Consider the following 19853-nt stretch of genomic DNA (forward strand, 5'->3'; position numbering starts at 1 on the left):
CCGCAGTCTACAGGACACCTTCCCCACCTCCAGACACCTCCCGATCTACAAAACACCTAACTCCCATCTACAGATCACCTCCCCCTATCTATAATACACCTCCCCCCATCTACAGGACACCTTCCCCACCTCCAGACACCCCCGATCTACAGAACACCTCCCCCTATATATAATACACCCCCATCTACAGGACACCTCCAGACACCCCCGATCTACAGAACACCTCCCCCTATCTATAATACACCCCCCCTCTCTACAATACACCTCCCCCCATCTACAGGACACCTTCCCCACCTCCAGACACCCCCGATCTACAGAACACCTCCCCCTATATATAATACACCCCCATCTACAGGACACCTCCAGACACCCCCGATCTACAGAACACCTCCCCCTATATATAATACACCCCCATCTACAGGACACCTCCAGACACCCCCCGATCTACAGAACACCTCCCCCTATCTATAATACACCCCCCCTCTCTACAATACACCTCCCCCATATACAGGACACCTTCCCCACCTCCAGACACCCCCCCCCGATCTACAAAACACCTAACCCCCTATCTACAGATCACCTCCCCCTATCTATAATACACCCCCACATCTACAGGACACCTTCCCCCGATCTACAGAACACCTCCCCCATCTACAATACACCTTCTCCACCTCCAGAGACCCCCCCCCCATGTACAGAACACCTCCCCCCACCTACAGAGCAGAACACCTTTCCCCAGACCACCTCCCTGATTTACAGGACACCTTCCCCACCTCCAGACACATTCCCCGATCTACAGAACACCTCCCCATCTACAATACATCTCCCCCGATCTACAGAACACCTCAACATCTACAATACATCTCCCCCAGACCACCTCCCTGATCTACAGGAGACCTCCCCCACCTCCAGACCACCTCCCCCGGTCTACAGAGCAACTCCCCCACCTCCAGACCACCTCCCCGATATACAATACACCTCCCCCGATCTACAGGACACCTTCCCGATATACAATACACCTCCCCCGATCTACAGGACACCTTCCCGATATACAATACACCTCCCCCACCTACAGACTACCTGATTTACATAGCACCTCCCCTGATCTACAGGACACCTTCCACCACCTCCCCGATCTACAATACACCTCCAGACCACCTCCCCGTTCTACAATACACCTCCCTGATTACAGAAGACATTGTCCCGATCTACAATGTACCTCCCCCACCCAGAACTACAGTACACAACCCACAATACCTACTGAACTACAATACACCTCCCCCACTACATACCCACAATACACCCCCCCCCCAAAAAAAAAAAAACCCACCTCCAGTACACATCCCTCCATCTACAATGCACTGATTTACAGTACACCTCCCCCAATACCCATCTACGGTACACCTCCCTCAACACTCACCTTCAGTACATATCCCTACAGATCTACAGTACATCTCCAATACTCATCTACAGTACACCTCTCTTCACCTACTGATCTATAGTACACCTCCCCCATATAACTCAGATGGAGAGGGAGAAGGTGCTGAGCAAACACGCCAAGGAAGTACCTACTCCCCCTACCTACAATACACCTCCCCCAATACCTACCTACACTGCCCCCCTAATAACCCTCACTGCCCCCTCCCCCCTCCTATACCCTCTATAACCCCCACACTGACCCCTCCCCCCTCCTATATCCTCTATAACCCCCTCACTGCCCCCTCCCCCCTCCTATACCCTCTATAACCCCCACACTGCCCCCTCCCCCTCCTATACCCTCTATAACCCCCACACTGACCCCTCCCCCCTCCTATATCCTCTATAACCCCCTCACTGCCCCCTCCCCCCTCCTATACCCTCTATAACCCCCACACTGCCCCCTCCCCCCTCCAATACCCTCTATAACCCCCACACTGCCCCCTCCCCCCTCCTATATCCTCTATAACCCCCACACTGCCCCCTCCCCCCTCCTATATCCTCTATAACCCCCACACTGCCCCCTCCCCCCTCCTATATCCTCTATAACCCCCACACTGCCCCCTCCCCCCTCCTATACCCTCTATAACCCCCCACTGCCCCCTCCCCCCTCCTATATCCTCTATAACCCCCACACTGCCCCCTCCCCCCTCCAATACCCTCTATAACCCCCACACTGCCCCCTCCCCCCTCCTATATCCTCTATAACCCCCACACTGCCCCCTCCCCCCTCCTATACCCTCTATAACCCCCACACTGCCCCCTCCCCCCTCCTATACCCTCTATAACCCCCACACTGCCCCCTCCCCCTCCTATACCCTCTATAACCCCCACACTGACCCCTCCCCCCTCCTATATCCTCTATAACCCCCTCACTGCCCCCTCCCCCCTCCTATACCCTCTATAACCCCCCACTGCCCCCTCCCCCCTCCTATATCCTCTATAACCCCCACACTGCCCCCTCCCCCCTCCTATATCCTCTATAACCCCCACACTGCCCCCTCCCCCCTCCTATACCCTCTATAACCCCCCACTGCCCCCTCCCCCCTCCTATACCCTCTATAACCCCCCACTGCCCCCTCCCCCCTCCTATATCCTCTATAACCCCACACTGCCCCCTCCCCCCTCCTATACCCTCTATAACCCCCCACTGCCCCCTCCCCCCTCCTATATCCTCTATAACCCCACACTGCCCCCTCCCCCCTCCTATATCCTCTATAACCCCCCACTGCCCCCTCCCCCCTCCTATATCCTCTATAACCCCACACTGCCCCCTCCCCCCTCCTATATCCTCTATAACCCCCCACTGCCCCCTCCCCCCTCCTATATCCTCTATAACCCCCACTGCCCCCTCCCCCCTCCTATATCCTCTATAACCCCACACTGCCCCCTCCCCCCTCCTATACCCTCTATAACCCCCACTGCCCCCCCTCTGGTACCCCCCACTAAAATGAGGAGTTCTAACCAGTCCTGTTGGGAGATAGAGAATGCAGCAGAAGGAGGGAGACCTTTAGACCCCTCACATTGGGGCGGCGGGTCCCTTAGCAGTAAAGCGCGTCGCCTCGTCTTCCCGGACTGATGATCAGAGACGGCACTTTACTGCTCCGAGCGCCTCGGGGGGTCCAACTGATCTGATCTCAGCAGTCATCCAGCCTGGATGCCGACTGCACTGCCTGATATACAGACAGATTGTGAATCTACAATGTATGGAATCCCATAAGGAAAACCTGAAAAGGCAAAGGTGACGATCCCCGATATATGTTATCAGGCAATCGAAGATACGATGAGGGGGAGAAAAAGTATTAGACCCCCAGCTGATTTTGTACGTTTGCCCCACTGACAAAGAAACAATCAAAATCTATAATTTTAATGGTCGGTTTATTAGAACAGCGAGGGGCAAAATAACAAAAATATCCAGATGCCGTTTTTTTTTTTTTTTTCTTTTTTTTTTTATGGGGTGGGGTTCCCCTTAAATGTAATAGTGTAACCATTTTCAACAATCCTATACAAGGCTGGCCATACACGGGTCGAATTTCAAAAGAATTTCCTATTGAAAATCAGAAAAGTCGTGCGTTTTGCGATCCGATGGCGCCACCATTGATTTCTAAATTCGGCCAACCAAAGCCTTCAATTTCACCTCCTGTTGCTACAGAAAAGAACTTTCGTGGTCGGGAATCTTCTTTTTTCTTTCCGGGAATTTTCTTTTCTTGCGCATTTCTTTTCCCGTTGCGTTTCTCGCACAATTCTCCCGTCATTGATTAGAAAATCGTTCGTTTTTTCAAAAAACTCCCACGTCCAATTACTCAGATTCAATGGCCGCACGGAAATCAGCTGTTGCTGCGCCCCCCCCCCCCCCCACTAATGGTGCGAAATACGAACGAAAATTCTTAGATAAGATTTTCGAAAGAAAATTTTTTTGAAGTGCCACCCCATGTGTGGCCTGTCTAAGTGTCCCCCCTCCCCCCCCCATACAATGTGTATCTGTGTGTAGAATCTCTGATTAAATACAATCCTAATATAGAATAAAAAAAGAAACCAAAGTCCTTGTGATCACTTCTATAAATAGATGATAAACAATTCTTTTTCACATTGTAATCGGCTTCAAAATACAGCGCCTTGAAAAAGTATTCAAACAAACAAGATATTTGGGGGGCAAACCCTAAAAGATGCATTAAAGATGGTGCAGCCATAAAACCGTACAGTAGAAGAAAATAAAGTATTCATACCCCTTGAAATTCTCCACATTTTGTCATGTTACAACCAAAAACGTAAATGTATTTTATTGGGATTTTATGTGATAGACCAACACAAAGTGGCACATAATTGTGAAGTGGAAGGAAAATGATAAATGGTTTTCAAAATGTTTTACAAATAAATATGTGAAAAGTGTGGGGGGGCATTTGTATTCAGCCCCCTTTACTCTGATACCCCTAACTAATATCTAGTGGAAGCAATTGCCTTCAGAAGTCACCTAAATTGGTAAATAGAGTCCACCTGTGTGTAATTTAATCTCAGTATAAATACCGCTGTTCTGTGAAGCCCTCAGAGTTTTGTTAGAGAATCTTAGTGAACAAACAGCATCATGAAGGCCAAGGAACACACCAGACAGGTCAGAGATAAAGTTGTAGAGAAGTATAAAGCAGGGTTAGGTTATAAAAAAAATATCCCAAGCTTTGAACATCTCACAGAGCTCTGTTCAATCCATCATCTGAAAATGGAAAGAGTATGGCACAACTGCAAACCTACCAAGACATGGCCGTCCACCTAAACTGACCGGCCGGGCAAGGAGAACATTCATCAGAGAAGAGCCAAGAGACCCATGGTAACTCTGGAGGAGCTGCAGAGATCCACAGCTCAGGTGGGAGAATCTGTCCACAGGACAACTATTAGTCGTGTTCTCCACAAATCTGACCTTTATGGAAGAGTGACAAGAAGAAAGACATTGTTGGAAGAAAACTGTAAGAAGTCCTGTTTGCAGTTTGTGAGAAGCCATGTGGAGGACACAGCAAACATGTGGAAGAAGGTGCTCTGGTCAGATGAGACCAAAACTGAAAGTTTTGGCCTAAAAGCAAAATGCAGGGGGGTTTATTTACTAAAGGAAAATCCACTTTGTATTACAAGTGCACTTGGAAGTGAAGTCGCTGTAGATCCGAAGGGGACATGCAAGGAAAATAAACAGCATTTTTGCTTGTACATGATTGGATGATAAAATCAGCAGAGCTTCCCCGTCATTTTAGATCTTCCCCTCAGTTCTACAGCGACTTCACTTCCAAGTGCACCTGCAGTGCAAAGTGGATTTGCCTTTAGTAAATGTGTGGCGGAAAACTAACACTGCACATCACCCTGAACACACCATCCCCACTGTGAAACATGGTGGTGGCAGCATCGTGTTGTGGGGATGCTTTTCTTCAGCAGGGACAGGGAAGCTGGTCAGAGTTGATGGGAAGATGGATGGAGCCAAATACAGGACAATCTTAGAAGAAAACCTGTTAGAGTCTGCAAAAGACTTGAGACTGGGGCGGAGGCTCACCTTCCAGCAGGACAACAACTCGAAACATACAGCCAGAGCTACAATGGAATGGTTTAGATCAAAGCATATTCATGTGTTAGAATGGCCCAGTCACAGCCCAGACCTAAATCACATTGAGAATCTGTGGCAAGACTTGATCATTGCTGATCACAGACGTTCTCCATCCAATCTGACAGAACTTGAGATATTTTACAAAGAAGAAGAATGGGCAGAAATGTCCCTCTCTAGATGTGCAAATCTGGTAGAGACATCCCCAAAAAGACTTGCAGCTGTAATTGCAGAGAAAGGGGGTTCTACAAAGTATTGACTCCGGGGGGCGCCATACAAATGTCCCCCCCCACACTTTTCACATATTTATTTGTAAAAAATGTTGAAAACCATTTATCATTTTCCTTCCACTTCACAATTATGTGCCACTTTGTGTTGGTCTATCACATAAAATCCCAATAAAATACATTTTACATTTTTGGTTGTAACATGACAAAATGTGGAAAATTTCAAGGGGTATGAATACTTTTTCAAGGCACTGTATATGATTGTTTGATGGGATTATATTCCCAGGGGACAGACTTCCTGGGATCTCCTGGTGAAGGATTTCAGGAGGTCTCTGTGTATGGTGGGTGTATATTTACTGGTGGATGGACCCCCCGGTGTGTTGGATCTCTCGGTGAGGGATTTCGGTGGTCTTTTGTGTATATTGAGTGTTGTCACTGCTGGGAATCTGATATTTCCTGATTGATAGAAGAGCCTCATGGGTTGTATCTTGTATTGTGGTCACATTGGTTGTCGGGTCTCTCCTAGTGAGAGTCGGAAGGTCCGCACTGACCTGGGGAGAAGGCTTAGAGCCGGGACTATTTTGAGGAACTTTGCTGCCTCATGTTTCCGGTTTGTAAATCTCAGCCGAATATTTACACTTCATAGAATGTTCTCTTTTTTGCCGGGAAATCTGACATTTCCCAGGAAGGGTGGAGCAGAGGAAATGGGAAAACTGTAAGGAATCGGGTCAGACCTGATTGTGCCATCTGGAAGGAAGTCTCTTCGTGTTCTTCCTCCGCTGAAAATAAGTTTGTTGCACCCAGTTCAAGGTGAAGTGAACAGTCTGTGAAAATGTCAAGTCCTTTAAAATGTTGAAAATCGTGTGGACAGCAGATCCGGACAGGTTGTTGCCACCTTTTATTAAGTCGCCCCCCCCCCCCATGCGGTATGATGGAGTCCACCTCTTACTGGCCGTGGTGGCAGTAATAGTCCTCCACGAGGGTTGTAGCAAACTCCTGAACTGAATGTTCACAGAACTCAAGTATAACTTTATACCTTGGTCTTCAACATCCCCCCCCCACTTGTATTTTTACAGAAATGTGAGCCACCAACACCCCCAAGATGAATGAGCTGCCCGTGTTGGGTGGAGCTTGTTGCCCGTTCTATGGGTTTGCTGGGCAGTTGTTTCTGGGTGGAGTACTTGGTGACTCGCCATCCTGGAGTAGATATCCTGTGTTAAGTAATGGAGCAGAAACAGCTCTCTGAATTGTCCAGCACGAATCCAATTACACTCCCCCCCCCCCCCCCCAGATGTTTGGCCCTTGGGGGGCCCCTAACAAGCTGCGTTTGACAGTATCTGTATCCTACACTTTTATTTGCATATCTGTGGAAGGCAGAAAGCATGGCTTATTAATTGTCCTCAAAATGGGACACATTGTGGCAGTTGGTCACATTTGGCAATCCAGGTGTTTTAGGAAGGGGCAGTCATGTGATGACCCCGGCGGCCGAGGAGGGTCGCCCGCCCTCTCCAGATGACCCCGGCGGCCGAGGAGGGTTGCCCTCACCAGATGACCCCGGCGGCCGAGGAGGGTTGCCCTCACCAGATGACCCCGGCGGCCGAGGAGGGTCGCCCTCACCAGATGACCCCCGGCGGCCGAGGAGGGTCGCCCCCACCAGATGACCCCCGGCGGCCGAGGAGGGTCGCCCCCACCAGATGACCCCCGGCGGCCGAGGAGGGTCGCCCCCACCAGATGACCCCCGGCGGCCGAGGAGGGTCGCCCCCACCAGATGACCCCCGGCGGCCGAGGAGGGTCGCCCCCACCAGATGACCCCCGGCGGCCGAGGAGGGTCGCCCCCACCAGATGACCCCCGGCGGCCGAGGAGGGTCGCCCCCACCAGATGACCCCCGGCGGCCGAGGAGGGTCGCCCCCACCAGATGACCCCCGGCGGCCGAGGAGGGTCGCCCCCACCAGATGACCCCCGGCGGCCGAGGAGGGTCGCCCCCACCAGATGACCCCCGGCGGCCGAGGAGGGTCGCCCCCACCAGATGACCCCCGGCGGCCGAGGAGGGTCGCCCCCACCAGATGACCCCCGGCGGCCGAGGAGGGTCGCCCCCACCAGATGACCCCCGGCGGCCGAGGAGGGTCGCCCCCACCAGATGACCCCCGGCGGCCGAGGAGGGTCGCCCCCACCAGATGACCCCCGGCGGCCGAGGAGGGTCGCCCCCACCAGATGACCCCCGGCGGCCGAGGAGGGTCGCCCCCACCAGATGACCCCCGGCGGCCGAGGAGGGTCGCCCCCACCAGATGACCCCCGGCGGCCGAGGAGGGTCGCCCCCACCAGATGACCCCCGGCGGCCGAGGAGGGTCGCCCCCTCCAGATGACCCCCCCGGCGGCCGAGGAGGGTCGCCCCCTCCAGATGACCCCCCGGCGGCCGAGGAGGGTCGCCCCCTCCAGATGACCCCCCGGCGGCCGAGGAGGGTCGCCCCCTCCAGATGACCCCCGGCGGCCGAGGAGGGTCGCCCCCTCCAGATGACCCCCCGGCGGCCGAGGAGGGTCGCCCCCTCCAGATGACCCCAACAGTCGGTCTCTCGTTAGCACAGGGCCCTTCATATACTTTTTTCGTTATTTTTATATACACATTAATCAGTAGAACTGTATGATAAATGCCATAAGTACAGCTGCCAATGTTAATTGCTATGGGTTGCCCTTGGGGTCAATTAAACAGGCTCTTACTGTGGTGTGAAAATCTCATTCTTCTGTCGCTCTGTATACTGGCCTCACCCAGCTTTAGGCAGCACCGTCCACCCATCATATACATTGTGGCTACTTATTAACTCCCTATGAGTCATGAGCTCGATCAGCAGGAGCTTCCATAGCGACCTCCTTCTGAACTTGGCTGGCAGTCATGTCGATCCTCTGGCTTTACTTCTGAGTCTCTGACCTGGGGATTGAATTCAGAACTCAGGATTTGCACTGTTTTATGTATATCCTACAGTTTGTCATTTTAGTGTTTATTTCCTGGTGTGGATTTTGCTGTCCTCTCCCGGGGCTTCCTGTCATGAGTTCCTCCTTCATGTGACCCACGTTGGCCGACCCCTGATATGGCACGGAACAATCCAGGTTTTCCTGCACTGCCATATTAAAGGATAAGGAGGCGTCTCTCCTTGAGAAAGCTGGATGTGAAGCCGAGCTCTGTGTTGGGTTCCCGGGTGTTTCTGTGGCTTCTCCACTCTCTACAATCTGGTTGAGCTGTCCTCCAGTTGTCCTACATTCTTCTGTCCTCCAACTTTCAAGACAATCCAGTTTGGCCGCTTCCTGGATGACCCCGATAATACACTGTGACATTAGGAAGTAAAACTCCAAATTTTAAAGTATAACTAAAGACAAAACTATTATTTTTTTTTTTTAGTTTCGGATAGTGGAGAGGGATTAGAACAGGGCTCGACAAATGCCAGGTTGCCATGGCGACAAAAAATTGCTTCCACCCCTCTGTGCGCAACCACCCTGCCATTATGTATCCCGGGCTCTGCTTGCCAATCTGCGGGTCCAGAATCAGCATGCCGGGAGAAGGGGAGGAAGGAGAGTGGACACACGTCCGCTCTCCTCCCCTTCTTGTTGCTGACCCGGAAGTGACGTGACGTGTATGACGTCACTTCCGGGTCCCCGTTGACAGTTTCCCCGGCCATGAAGGTCGGGGAAAGGACGAAATACAGTGCAATGTGCATTACATTCATGGGTGACCTACAGGGATGTCTCTGGATAACATCTGGATGTCTCATTAAAGGGAACCTGTCACCAGAAAAATCATCACATGGGGGACTTTTTGTCCCCTACGTGATGAGAAAAAAAAAAAGGTTACGCAAAAAAAAAATATATTATAACTTTAATTGTAAAGTATTTAAATTTGACCCAAACACCCCCCCCCCCCCCCCCCCCCCACCACTACACATATACAGACGCAAACACATGCGTCGGGCGCCTATGCCTGAAAAGTTGATTGTGCGTCGCGTTTCATTTCGCTGCGCACAGCGAAGTGAGAGCAATGTGTTCTAGCGCCAGACCTCTTTCATAACACAAAACTGATGACCTATAGGGGTCTTTTGAAGGACCGCCCATAGAAAATACAGGGTACTAAGGTTTGTCACCATTTCACGGGCGCACGCAAATTTAAGGCTTGACCTGTTGGGTATCTATTTACTTAGTGCAACCTCGGCTTTTATATTTTACCCCCAAAAAAAATGGGTAGTTTATTTTGTTTTTGTGCCCCCTAAAATAAATTTTAATGTCTGGGTTTTTTTTTTTTTTTTCCTCCTATTAAAAAAAATAGTTTTGCCTTTTAGTTATACGTTAACCACTTCCGGACTGCCTGTCGTCAATATACGTTGGTCCTTTTGCCATATTCTGCTGCCATACCCCTCCGCTAACACCCACACCGCCCCAGTGTGAAAGGGCTCTCACATGGAAACGCAATTATTTTAGTAAATATAAACTGCTAAATACCTTTTCTCATCAGCAGTATCTCATTAGCAGTCTTGTGACTTCTATAAGTTCCTGGTGAAGCTTGTAGGAGGAGTTTTCATACTGGACTGAGACTGTCTGAGCTGTCCTTTTGAGGCTGCAGGACCCCTGACCCTCTGCCTGGACAGTGCTGATTGGCCCTGTGCTGATCACATGCACTCTCCCAAGAAAACAAAAACTCTCTAACAATACACACCAAACTGAGCATGTGCAGCCTGACTCCATAGACTGTGTTATCTGGACTCTTGGAGAGTGCAAAATGTGGTACAGCTGTGCATGAGAGCCAATCGGCTTCTAACTTCAGCTTGTTCAAAAAACCCCCAAAAAAACCTGGAAGCTGATTGGCTACCGTGTACAGCTGCACCAGATTTTGGAAGGGTGGGCAGGAGGTGGACTGCCCTGGGCCGCGAGGAGATTGGGGGTGGGAATTTTGTGTTGGGAGGAGGAATTGTTGGGGGACAGCACAGAGTAAGGATTGTTTCAGGCTGGGAAATTTAGGGATGGGGGAAGAGGATTCGTGCTAGGAGGATGGATTTGGGGAATTTGTGCTAGAAGAGGTCATATGGTAGAGGGGGGGAGGGGTTTTGTGCTAGGAAGGATATTTTTATTTGGGGGTGGGGGGGGGTGTATTTGTACTAGTAGGGATGATTGAGGGGTATTTGTGCTAGGACGGGGATTGCGGGGAAGGATTTGTGTTGGGAGGTGGAATTTTGGGGGACAGCATGGAGTACTAATTTTTAGGCAGGGACATTGGGGGGGTGCTAGGACTTGGCGTGATGATTTGGGAGGGATTTGTGTTTGGGAGGGGGATGGGGGTTTATGCTAGAAGAGGTCATACGGTAGAGGGGGATTTTTTTTTTTTTTTTTTTTTTTTTTTTTGGGAGGGGTGGTGGTGGAGGTGGTATTTGTGCAAGGAGGGGAAAATTGGGGGGGTTTGTGTTACGATGGGGGATTGCAGGGAAGGATTTGTGTTGGCAGAATTTTGGGGGACAGCATGGAGTAACAGGGAATGTGCTGGGAGTGGTGATTTGTGCTAGGACGGGGGATTGCAGGGGAGGATTAGTGTTGGGAGGTTGGATTTTGGGGGATAGCATGGAGTACAAATTTTTAGGCAGGGACATTTGGAGGTGTGGGGGGGGGGGGGGTGCTAGGACTTGGAGTGGTGATTTGGGAGGGATTTGTGTTGGGAGGGGGAGTAGTTTTGTGTTAGTAGGGATGATTGGGGGTGGGGGGTATTTGTGATAGGTGGTAGGGGAGGGGGGGTGTTTGTGCTAGGACGGGGTATTGTTGGGGAGGATTTGTGCTGGGGGGGGGCTTTAGAGTGGGGGTAGAGGACTGGTGCTCAGAGGCTACATTTGAGACCTAGAGGATTTGTGCTAGAAGGCGTGAAAGTTTTTTTTATTTTTTTTGGGGGGGGGGGAGGGGGATTTGGTGAGAGAGGATTTGAAATGGGACGGGAGATGGGGGGGGCAAAGACTTCTGCTGGGAGGAGGCGGCTTGCTGACCCAAAGTGCTCATACATCCTGGGGGGGGGGGGGGGGGGGCTGTGTTCACTTTGGGCTCCCTGGGTGACCTTACTGAATCATCCCCTATGTGTCCAGTATTTGGGGGGGGGGGGGGGCAGGTTCTCTTTAGTCTGCCACTCTCATTACTCGATCTGCTGGAAACTTTCTCTGAATTGGTAAAACCTTTTTTTTTTTTTTCTTCTTCTTTTTTTTTCTTTTCCTTTTTTTCTTTTTTTTTGGTGCCTATAACAGTTTTTTTCTTTTTGTCGTCAAATTTTCCACGATTTCTATCCACAATGTGCATTAATCACCGCCATGTGTTTGTTGTGACCGAGATGCAGACTTAATAAATTGGGCTATTAGCGGCGCTGTCAGTACATCTGTCAGGTGGTTTAGTGCCGTCCATCTGTCTCAGTTGTAAGTCCTCCCCGGGGGAGTCTGGGTATTAACCCTTTCTGTGTCTGCGCAGGTTATGTCGGCCCCGGAGACGTGGACAGCTGTGGTCTCTGGGGGTGCTGATAATAATAGAGACTTTCTGCCCTTTACTAATCTTACTGGACAGGAAGTCAGTTGTGCGCAGGAAATGTCTCCCCCCCCCCCCCCCAGCACCACCACTTTATTTCTGATCTCTTATAAACTTTTTAGAACTCTGAAGGCTTCAGTGACTCAGAACATTTCATATGGGTGATGAAATCCGGCCGTCCAGGGCTGGAGTTTTCTAGGCGGAGGGTATAAAGTCAGCCTGAGTGTTGTGTTGGCGCTTTGTTCTGTGGATGAGCGCTGGCGATGGGAGTGGCGCAGTTTTTCCCTCTGTCAGTCTGGCGTTGTTTCCACATTCCTGTCTGCGGCCCGGTCACAGGCTGCGCTGTTGTCACCCAGCGGTGTCACCCAGGCCGGTTGAAGTGTCCGGAGGTGTGATGATGTCATCCCCTGGGGCGGCGGCTTTTTCTGGAACTGGTCCCAGTGACCGTCATCCATGGGACCCGAGCCAAGGACTTGGCCGGCTGTGAGCCCTGCCACATGTGTCTGCACCCTGCTCTGCACATTGTGTGTGTGTGTCAGACTCCCTGCAATGTGCACTGTGCAGCCAATCAGACGTGACCTGCGTGTTTTTTTTTACATCCCTATAGAAAACTTCCTGCCCTACAAGTCTGTCCCGTCATTTCTAATTCTTATCACTCCCCCCAATATATAAATTTAGGGATCCACCGATACCCTTTTTGTTTTTTTTTTTTTTTTTTTTTTTTTTTTTTTTTTTTACGAGTACCAATACTTCTTCCTTTTTTTTTTTTTTTTTTTTCCTTTTAGGGCCGGTTCACACGATAGAAAACGCAGTCCAGATGCGTTTCTGGTAGGGATGCACCGATACCTTTTTTTTTTTTTTTTTTTTTTTTTTTTTTTTTTTTTTTTTTTTTTTTACGAGTACCGATACTTTTTTTTTAGTACTCGCCGATACCAATTACCGATACCGATCGCAACTGTCTTGTTTTCACTTCAGCTGTCAGCAATGGTACAAAGCATTGAAAAGTTATTTACAAGTTAAATAAATAGATTTTTTTTTTTTTAATTTTGCGCTTTTTTAATGTGAAATGTGTAAATATATGTTAATATATGTGTAAAAATATTCACTAACAAAGCAACCAAAAAAAAGTTTTAATGGTTCATCGTCTATAAAATAGACATGAAAAAAAAAAAAAAAAGCAGGAAAATAAGGATGCACCGATACCATTTTTTTTTTTTTTTTTTTTTTTTTTTTTTTTTAGTACTCGCCGATACCAATTACCGATACCTACCGCAACTGTTTTGTTTTCACTTCAGCTGTCAGCAATGGTTCAAAGCATTGAAAAGTTATTTACAAATGAAATATATATATATATATATTTTTTTTTTTTTTAATTTTGCACTTTTTCAATGTGAAATGTGTAAATATATGTTAATATATATGTGTGTAAAATATTCACTAACAAAGCAACCAAAAAAAAATTTTAATCGTTTATCGTTAATTAATAGACGTGAAAAAAAAGCAGGAAAATAATTAAATGGAGGAGAATATGGAGTTAATTAAGGCTGATTAGAGTAAATTAAGGGTTAATAAGGGGTTAAACAGAGGAACGTTTGTTCATCCCTTTGATCTGCAGATGAAGAAACAGAAAGATACAAAAAGAAACCGTTTCTTTTTATTTTAGTGTTTCAGTGGTTGAGCAATGTTGTTAATAAACATTGCTGGCAGCTTTTATTGTTTTTTTTTTTTTTTTTTTTTTTTTTTTTTTTTGACAGCTCCAATTACCGGACTTCTTTAACACAGGGGAGACCCCACTGACAGTTAAAAGAACTGAGCCTGAAAGTATCGGTTTCAGGTATCGGTGCATTTGCACGAGTACCAATACTTGTGGAAATACTCGGTATCGATACCAATACTAGTATCGGTGCAACCCCTAATATAAATCCTATCTTCAGCAATCTCTCCGAGAGCCAGGCCTGTTGTAGTCCGGGTACACGCCAGTTATATAATAATGCCTTTGCAGAGCTGAACCCTCTGAGCTCCGGCTGCAACTAAACTACCCCCCTTTTTTAGGTGGATTGACCCCCTGAAAGTGGAGATAGGGCTTGACAAATTTTGCATAGAATCTAGGAGCCAGCTGAAAAAAGTTAGGAACCATTTTTTTTATTTCTTAACTAACAAATCTTATGGGTGGAACATGTAACATGCTCCCGAAGGTGAACTTCTCCTTTTAACCACTTCAGCCCCGGAAGGATTTACCCCCTTAATGACCAGGCCATTTTGTTGCGATACGGCACTGCGTCGCTTTTCCTGACAATTGCGCGGTCGTGCGACGCTGTACACAAAGAAAATTTGACGTCCTTTTTTACCCACAAATAGAGCTTTCTTTTGCTGGTATTTGATCACCTCTGCAGGTTTTATTTTTTGCTTTTATTAACAAAAAAAGACAGACTATTTTGGGAAAAAACATATTTTTTTTACTATTTGCTATAATATCCCAAAAAAAACAAATTGCTTCGTCAGTTTAGGCCAATATATATTCTTCATATTTTTGGTAAAAAAATTTGCAATAAGCATATATTGATTGGTTTGCAAAAAAGTTTTAAAGCGTCTACAAAATAGGGGATAGGTTTATGGCATTTTTATTATTTTTTTAATAATAATGACGGTGATCTGCAATATTTTTTAGTGGTACAGCTGCAGACAAATCAGATACTTTTGACACTTTTTTGGGACCATTGACACTTATACAGTGATCAGAGCTAAAAATAACCACTGATTACTGTGTAAATGTCACTGGCAGGGAAGGGGTTAACACTAGGGGGCGATCAAGGGGTTAAATGTGTTCCTTGGGAGGTGTTTCTAACGGTGGGGGGAGGGGACTGACTGACTGGAGGAGGAGAGAGATCGCTGTTCCTGATCACACGATATTACTGGAAAGGTCCAGGAAATGCAAAATTTCAGTAAAAAAATACGGATCAAAAGTTAATCTTAGGGGGGCACAGAAATGCAATAAATGACCCAATTTTTGGTAAAATATAAAAGCCAAGGTTGCACTGAGTAAATAGATGCCAAACATTAAAGTCTCCTCCTTTTTTTTTTTTTTTTTTTCTTTTTTTGTTTCAAAATAACAAACCTGTCATACTTGCCTACTCTGTGTAATGGTTGTGCACAGAGCAGCCCAGATCTCCCTCTTCGGTGCTCCTGGCCCCTCCCTCCTGCCGAGTGCCCCCACTGCAAGCAGCTTGCTATGGGGGCACCCGAGCCGTAGCTCCCTGTATCCATTCAGACACTGAGCCGCGGCTCGGTCCCGGCCCCCCCTCTCCTCACTGGCTCACTGAATTTGATTGACAGCAGCAGGAGCCAATGGCACTTCGCTGCTGTCTCAGCCAATGAAGAGGGGAGTCCCGGGCAGCCGAGTCTTTCGTGCCTCATCGCTGGATCGGGAGGGGGCTCAGGTAAGTATGAGGCTGCTGCACACAGAAGGCTTTTTATCTTGGAATGCATTAAGATATAAAACCTTCTGCCTTTCCAACCACCTTTACACATGTCAGTACCCTATATTTTCCATAGGCGATGCTTCAGAAGCCCCCTATAGGTCATCAGTTTAGCATTACGAAGGAGATCTGGTGGTAGAATTATTGTTCTCCTTCCAGCGTGCGCGGCGATATGTAACGTGTTTGTATCGCAATCGAGTTTTTCAGGCATTGGCGCACCGCCGCTTGCATTTACGTTTGTACGTGCGTATGTAGGTGGGGGCCCCTTAATTTGGGGGGGGGGATTTTATTTGCTTGCGTGTAACTTTCATTTGTAGCAATTAAAAGAAAAAAAAAATGTTTCTTAACTTTTTTTTTTTCTTCTATCACATTGAGGACAAAAAGCCCCCTATGTGATGAACTTTTTAATGACAGGTTCTCTTTAATGAGACTTGCAGGGCCTAAAAGACCCCGAATGTCTCCTCTGGGCTCCACTGAATGTAATGCACATCGCACTGTGCTATGTTCTTTCCTGGCATCGATAGCCGGAGAAACATGTGGACCCGGAAGTGACGTGTGACATCTAGAAGGGGAGGAGATCGGATCTGTGGGGAACATGCAGGTGACAGCCCAGGCGCCAGGACGAAACTTCTTGTCGCCATGGCAACCTAGCGCCTGGGTGCTTACCATGATCAGCTATTATTTATTTATGAAAAACCTTTATCCCAAAAGGAACAAAAGCTGGAGTTTGGTTTCTATTTGTTAGTGTATCTAAATCTGCTAATCCATCTAAAACCCCCTCCCCCCCCCAGACTGACAATGCTGCTGTTCAAAGTTGCCCCCTGTGCTCCTTCATCCAGAGTGGGGGGCGCTCTAATACAAGAGGTGTGTTACTGGCCAGATCACCAGGTGAGAACCAAAAGGGAAAAAAAGCCTCACTTTAGGATGGGACTGCGCAACTCCTCTGCCTCACTGTAGGACAGGACTACGCAACCCCTCCGCCTCACTGTAGGACAGGACTACGCAACCCCTCCGCCTCACTGTAGGACAGGACTACGCAACCCCTCCGCCTCACTGTAGGACAGGACTACGCAACCCCTCCGCCTCACTGTAGGACAGGACTACGCAACCCCTCCGCCTCACTGTAGGACAGGACTACGCAACCCCTCCGCCTCACTGTAGGACAGGACTACGCAACCCCTCCGCCTCACTGTAGGACAGGACTACGCAACCCCTCCGCCTCACTGTAGGACAGGACTACGCAACCCCTCCGCCTCACTGTAGGACAGGACTACGCAACCCCTCCGCCTCACTGTAGGACAGGACTACGCAACCCCTCCGCCTCACTGTAGGACAGGACTACGCAACCCCTCCGCCTCACTGTAGGACAGGACTACGCAACCCCTCCGCCTCACTGTAGGACAGGACTACGCAACCCCTCCGCCTCACTGTAGGACAGGACTACGCAACCCCTCCGCCTCACTGTAGGACAGGACTACGCAACCCCTCCGCCTCACTGTAGGACAGGACTACGCAACCCCTCCGCCTCACTGTAGGACAGGACTACGCAACCCCTCCGCCTCACTGTAGGACAGGACTACGCAACCCCTCCGCCTCACTGTAGGACAGGACTACGCAACCCCTCCGCCTCACTGTAGGACAGGACTACGCAACCCCTCCGCCTCACTGTAGGACAGGACTACGCAACCCCTCCGCCTCACTGTAGGACAGGACTACGCAACCCCTCCGCCTCACTGTAGGACAGGACTACGCAACACTCCTGCCTCATTTCAGGACAAGACTACGCAACCCCTCCGCCTCACTTTCAGTCTATTTGTATTACATATTGTGTTGGATTAATGTAGATGACCGGTCCTCTGTAAGGGACTGAGCTGTGCGCCTGTCTGTCGTGTTCCCCGGGAGGGAAGGGGGGGGGGGTTCCCGTGGGGGGGGGTCCTGGGGTTTTTTTCTTTTATGTTTCACGTCTGCGTCATTTATAAAGTCAATAAGCCGACTCCGGCTATTGGGAAACATCGCCCTCCGCAGCAGAGACGACCGATATTCCACGTGTCTGAGGTCACCAAACCAAGCAAAAAGATTGCATGAGAGGGCGACTCAACCCCAAACCAGAAATGTCATATCTCGCAGATCACCAGTCATTAGATGTGGTGGCTGCATTCGTTTTCTTTCTTTAAGCTTTTTCCCCTCTGTTTTCACCTGGTGATCTGGCCAGTAACACACCTCCTGTATTAGAGCACCCCCCCCCCCACTCTGGATGAAGGAGCACAGGGGGCGCAGCAGACACCAGCATTGTCTGTCAGTCTGGGGGGAGGGGAGTGTTAAATGGACTAGCAGATTTATATACACTAACCAACTGAAGCCAAACTCCAGCTCACACTTTCTAATCAGGTACAGCAAACGTTTTTTTTTTTTTTTCTTTTTATCATAAAGGTTTTACTTGCATTATTAAGCACCCCTGTAAGTGTTAAATGGGTTGTCCCATCCCTGTAAACTGATACATGCTGCTGGAGAGCTTGTTCTGTTGAAAAAACATACTGATACTTGCTGGATCACCAGATGATAATAAAAGAAAAAGAGCCTAAAAAAAAAAGAAAACTAATGCAGTCATCATATCTAAGAATTGGTAAGCTTCAATATAATAAATGTTTGCTATTGGGGTTAAAGCGGGGGTTCACCCACACCGCCAAAAAAAAAAAATTATTAAAAGCCAGCAGCTACAAATACTGCAGCTGCTGACTTTTAATACATGGCCACTTACCTGTCCCAGGGTCCAGCGATGTCGGCAGGGGACGCCGAGAACCCGCTCGGTTCTCGGCAGCTGCCGCCGCCATCCTAGGTGACGGAATCAGGAAGTGAAGCGTTGCGGCTTCACTTCCCGGTTCCCTACTGCGCATGCGCGAGTCGCGCTGCACGTCCCTAGTGGTCCTGGGAGCTGTGTGTTCCCAGCAGACAGCACGGTGGGGACGGGAAGAGGCGTAGACTTTTTTTTAAATTTATTTCTGCATCAAAAACGCATGGAAAGTGGGTTATATGGTTTCCAATGGCACAGTTCACACCAGTGCGGTCAGTTCCAGAAAAAAAAAAAAGTAGAACATGTTGCATTTTTCCTGCACTGGGCTGTACTGAAATGCAGTGAAAATAATCAAAAGCACATTGGAACGCATCAAAAACGCATTAGTACCAGTTCATACCACATGCAGTCCAGTGCTTTTTATTTCTGCTTCAAAAACGCATGGATAGTAGGTTATATGGTTTGCAATGACATAGTTCACACCAGTGCGTATCAATTCCAGAAGAAAAAAGTAGAACATGCTGCATTTTTCCTGGACTGGACTAAAACGGTGTAAAACGCCTCAAAAATGCACCGGAATACACACGTTCTTTTTTGAGGTGGTGGAAAAAAATGCACCAGAATGCATCAAAAACACATAAAAAAAATGCACCTGCATTCTGTCATGTGAACCAGCCCCCAAAAATGCACTGAACCCCAGAAACTAGGGTTGCACCGATACTAGTATTGGTATCGATACCGAGTATTTGCACAAGTATCGGTACTCCTGCAAATGCACCGATACCTGAAACCGATACTTTCACGCTCTGTTCGGGTCTCCCCTGTTGACAGCTAAAGTGTTAAAGAAGTCTGGTGACTGGAGCTGTCAAAGAAAAAGCAGCCAGCAATGTTTATTAATAACATTGCTCAGCCCCTGAAACACTGAAAAAAAAAAAAAAAAAAAAAACAACATTGTTTCTTTTTGTATCTTTCTGTTTCTTCATCTGCAGATCAAAGGGATGAACAAATGTTCCTCTGTTTAACCCCTTATTAACCCTTCATTTACTCTAATCAGCCTTAATTGACTCCCTATTCTCCTCCATTTAATTATTTTCCTGCTTTTTTTTTTTTTCACGTCTATTTATTAACGATAAACAATTAAAACTTTTTTTTGTTTGCTTTGTTAGTGAATATTTTACACACATATATATTTACACATTTCACATTGAAAAAGTGCAAAATTAAAAAAAAAAAAAAAAACAATTTATTTCATTTGTAAATAACTTTTCAATGCTTT

The 19853-nt window shown here is 48.2% G+C and overlaps 1 protein-coding gene across 2 annotated transcripts in view; it reads left to right on the plus strand.

Annotated features, from left to right (window-relative positions):
- The window catches only part of SPAG9 (sperm associated antigen 9), a 114763-nt gene that overhangs the window by 467 nt on the left and 94443 nt on the right, over nt 1-19853 (plus strand). The gene's annotated exons all lie outside the window — the stretch shown is intronic.

Source organism: Aquarana catesbeiana, linkage group LG12, assembly GCF_042186555.1.
Source record: "Aquarana catesbeiana isolate 2022-GZ linkage group LG12, ASM4218655v1, whole genome shotgun sequence".
Taxonomy (NCBI): domain Eukaryota; kingdom Metazoa; phylum Chordata; class Amphibia; order Anura; family Ranidae; genus Aquarana; species Aquarana catesbeiana.